This window comes from Aulonocara sp. 'chitande type north' Nkhata Bay, unplaced genomic scaffold (genome assembly GCF_057382095.1).
Source record: "Aulonocara sp. 'chitande type north' Nkhata Bay isolate Kocher_YH1m ecotype deep benthic unplaced genomic scaffold, A_spYH_male_GT1.1 unmapped_scaffold_26, whole genome shotgun sequence".
Lineage (NCBI taxonomy): Eukaryota > Metazoa > Chordata > Actinopteri > Cichliformes > Cichlidae > Aulonocara > Aulonocara sp. 'chitande type north' Nkhata Bay.
The window spans coordinates 120,001-124,762 of NW_028234358.1; positions in this window are offsets into that span (position 1 = coordinate 120,001).

Here is a 4,762-nt window from a genome sequence, read left to right on the forward strand (position 1 = left end):
CCAGTCAGGCATCATTCATACCTGGTCTGAAGGAAGTTCCTGTCAGAAGGAGGTGGCACCGCGAGGGCGTCGAGGGGCGGAAGGCGGTGCCTTAGTGCCTCCCTCCTTCTGACATTGTAAAGGGACCCTAACTTTATTACTTTTTTAATAGTAGGATGTATGTATGTATGTATGTATGTTTGTTTGTTTGTTTGTTTGTTTGTTTGTTTGTTTGTTTGTTTTTTGTCCCACCAGGACATGCACACCTCACAAGTTCCCGGCTCTCTCGACTCGGTTGAAGACGGCTTTCTAGAAGAAGGCGAGGGCAGTGAGGCACAGTCCCCCGTCCCTCGACGCCCCTCGCGATGCCCCTCCTTCTTGGACTAACCCTCTTCAGAGGAGCCGTGAGAGCCAGGAACTTGTGAGTTTTGTATGTCCAGTCAGGCATCATTCATACCTGGTCTGTAGGAAGTTCCTGTCAGAAGGAGGTGGCACCGCGAGGGCGTCGAGGGGCGGAAGGCGGTGCCTTAGTGCCTCCCTCCTTCTGACATTGTAAAGGGACCCTAACTTTATTACTTTTTTAATAGTAGGATGTATGTATGTATGTATGTATGTATGTATGTTTGTTTGTTTGTTTGTTTGTTTGTTTTTTGTCCCACCAGGACATGCACACCTCACAAGTTCCCGGCTCTCTCGACTCGGTTGAAGACGGCTTTCTAGAAGAAGGCGAGGGCAGTGAGGCACAGTCCCCCGTCCCTCGACGCCCCTCGCGATGCCCCTCCTTCTTGGACTAACCCTCTTCAGAGGAGCCGTGAGAGCCAGGAACTTGTGAGTTTTGTATGTCCAGTCAGGCATCATTCATACCTGGTCTGTAGGAAGTTCCTGTCAGAAGGAGGTGGCACTGCGAGGGCGTCGAGGGGCGGAAGGCGGTGCCTTAGTGCCTCCCTCCTTCTGACATTGTAAAGGGACCCTAACTTTATTACTTTTTTAATAGTAGGATGTATGTATGTATGTATGTATGTATGTATGTTTGTTTGTTTGTTTGTTTGTTTGTTTGTTTGTTTGTTTGTTTTTTGTCCCACCAGGACATGCACACCTCACAAGTTCCCGGCTCTCTCGACTCGGTTGAAGACGGCTTTCTAGAAGAAGGCGAGGGCAGTGAGGCACAGTCCCCCGTCCCTCGACGCCCCTCGCGTTGCCCCTCCTTCTTGGACTAACCCTCTTCAGAGGAGCCGTGAGAGCCAGGAACTTGTGAGTTTTGTATGTCCAGTCAGGCATCATTCATACCTGGTCTGTAGGAAGTTCCTGTCAGAAGGAGGTGGCACCGCGAGGGCGACGAGGGGCGGAAGGCGGTGCCTTAGTGCCTCCCTCCTTCTGACATTGTAAAGGGACCCTAACTTTATTACTTTTTTAATAGTATGTATGTGTGTATGTATGTATGTTTGTTTGTTTGTTTGTTTGTTTGTTTGTTTGTTTTTTGTCCCACCAGGACATGCACACCTCACAAGTTCCCGGCTCTCTCGACTCGGTTGAAGACGGCTTTCTAGAAGAAGGCGAGGGCAGTGAGGCACAGTCCCCCGTCCCTCGACGCCCCTCGCGATGCCCCTCCTTCTTGGACTAACCCTCTTCAGAGGAGCCGTGAGAGCCAGAAACTTGTGAGTTTTGTATGTCCAGTCAGGCATCATTCATACCTGGTCTGTAGGAAGTTCCTGTCAGAAGGAGGTGGCACCGCGAGGGCGTCGAGGGGCGGAAGGCGGTGCCTTAGTGCCTCCCTCCTTCTGACATTGTAAAGAGACCCTAACTTTATTACTTTTTTAATAGTAGGATGTATGTATGTATGTATGTATGTATGTTTGTTTGTTTGTTTGTTTGTTTGTTTGTTTGTTTTTTGTCCCACCAGGACATGCACACCTCACAAGTTCCCGGCTCTCTCGACTCGGTTGAAGACGGCTTTCTAGAAGAAGGCGAGGGCAGTGAGGCACAGTCCCCCGTCCCTCGACGCCCCTCGCGTTGCCCCTCCTTCTTGGACTAACCCTCTTCAGAGGAGCCGTGAGAGCCAGGAACTTGTGAGTTTTGTATGTCCAGTCAGGCATCATTCATACCTGGTCTGTAGGAAGTTCCTGTCAGAAGGAGGTGGCACCGCGAGGGCGTCGAGGGGCGGAAGGCGGTGCCTTAGTGCCTCCCTCCTTCTGACATTGTAAAGGGACCCTAACTTTATTACTTTTTTAATAGTAGGATGTATGTATGTATGTATGTATGTATGTTTGTTTGTTTGTTTGTTTGTTTGTTTGTTTGTTTTTTGTCCCACCAGGACATGCACACCTCACAAGTTCCCGGCTCTCTCGACTCGGTTGAAGACGGCTTTCTAGAAGAAGGCGAGGGCAGTGAGGCACAGTCCCCCGTCCCTCGACGCCCCTCGCGATGCCCCTCCTTCTTGGACTAACCCTCTTCAGAGGAGCCGTGAGAGCCAGGAACTTGTGAGTTTTGTATGTCCAGTCAGGCATCATTCATACCTGGTCTGTAGGAAGTTCCTGTCAGAAGGAGGTGGCACCGCGAGGGCGTCGAGGGGCGGAAGGCGGTGCCTTAGTGCCTCCCTCCTTCTGACATTGTAAAGAGACCCTAACTTTATTACTTTTTTAATAGTAGGATGTATGTATGTATGTATGTATGTTTGTTTGTTTGTTTGTTTGTTTGTTTGTTTGTTTTTTGTCCCACCAGGACATGCACACCTCACAAGTTCCCGGCTCTCTCGACTCGGTTGAAGACGGCTTTCTAGAAGAAGGCGAGGGCAGTGAGGCACAGTCCCCCGTCCCTCGACGCCCCTCGCGTTGCCCCTCCTTCTTGGACTAACCCTCTTCAGAGGAGCCTTGAGAGCCAGGAACTTGTGAGTTTTGTATGTCCAGTCAGGCATCATTCATACCTGGTCTGAAGGAAGTTCCTGTCAGAAGGAGGTGGCACCGCGAGGGCGTCGAGGGGCGGAAGGCGGTGCCTTAGTGCCTCCCTCCTTCTGACATTGTAAAGGGACCCTAACTTTATTACTTTTTTAATATTAGGATGTATGTATGTATGTATGTATGTATGTTTGTTTGTTTGTTTGTTTGTTTGTTTGTTTGTTTGTTTTTTGTCCCACCAGGACATGCACACCTCACAAGTTCCCGGCTCTCTCGACTCGGTTGAAGACGGCTTTCTAGAAGAAGGCGAGGGCAGTGAGGCACAGTCCCCCGTCCCTCGACGCCCCTCGCGTTGCCCCTCCTTCTTGGACTAACCCTCTTCAGAGGAGCCGTGAGAGCCAGGAACTTGTGAGTTTTGTATGTCCAGTCAGGCATCATTCATACCTGGTCTGTAGGAAGTTCCTGTCAGAAGGAGGTGGCACCGCGAGGGCGTCGAGGGGCGGAAGGCGGTGCCTTAGTGCCTCCCTCCTTCTGACATTGTAAAGGGACCCTAACTTTATTACTTTTTTAATAGTAGGATGTATGTATGTATGTATGTATGTATGTTTGTTTGTTTGTTTGTTTGTTTGTTTGTTTTTTGTCCCACCAGGACATGCACACCTCACAAGTTCCCGGCTCTCTCGACTCGGTTGAAGACGGCTTTCTAGAAGAAGGCGAGGGCAGTGAGGCACAGTCCCCCGTCCCTCGACGCCCCTCGCGATGCCCCTCCTTCTTGGACTAACCCTCTTCAGAGGAGCCGTGAGAGCCAGGAACTTGTGAGTTTTGTATGTCCAGTCAGGCATCATTCATACCTGGTCTGTAGGAAGTTCCTGTCAGAAGGAGGTGGCACCGCGAGGGCGTCGAGGGGCGGAAGGCGGTGCCTTAGTGCCTCCCTCCTTCTGACATTGTAAAGGGACCCTAACTTTATTACTTTTTTAATAGTAGGATGTATGTATGTTTGTTTGTTTGTTTGTTTGTTTGTTTGTTTGTTTTTTGTCCCACCAGGACATGCACACCTCACAAGTTCCCGGCTCTCTCGACTCGGTTGAAGACGGCTTTCTAGAAGAAGGCGAGGGCAGTGAGGCACAGTCCCCCGTCCCTCGACGCCCCTCGCGTTGCCCCTCCTTCTTGGACTAACCCTCTTCAGAGGAGCCGTGAGAGCCAGGAACTTGTGAGTTTTGTATGTCCAGTCAGGCATCATTCATACCTGGTCTGTAGGAAGTTCCTGTCAGAAGGAGGTGGCACCGCGAGGGCGTCGAGGGGCGGAAGGCGGTGCCTTAGTGCCTCCCTCCTTCTGACATTGTAAAGGGACCCTAACTTTATTACTTTTTTAATAGTAGGATGTATGTATGTATGTATGTATGTATGTTTGTTTGTTTGTTTGTTTGTTTGTTTTTTGTCCCACCAGGACATGCACACCTCACAAGTTCCCGGCTCTCTCGACTCGGTTGAAGACGGCTTTCTAGAAGAAGGCGAGGGCAGTGAGGCACAGTCCCCCGTCCCTCGACGCCCCTCGCGATGCCCCTCCTTCTTGGACTAACCCTCTTCAGAGGAGCCGTGAGAGCCAGGAACTTGTGAGTTTTGTATGTCCAGTCAGGCATCATTCATACCTGGTCTGAAGGAAGTTCCTGTCAGAAGGAGGTGGCACCGCGAGGGCGTCGAGGGGCGGAAGGCGGTGCCTTAGTGCCTCCCTCCTTCTGACATTGTAAAGGGACCCTAACTTTATTACTTTTTTAATAGTAGGATGTATGTATGTATGTATGTATGTATGTTTGTTTGTTTGTTTGTTTGTTTGTTTGTTTGTTTGTTTGTTTTTTGTCCCACCAGGACATGCACACCTCACAAGTTCCCGG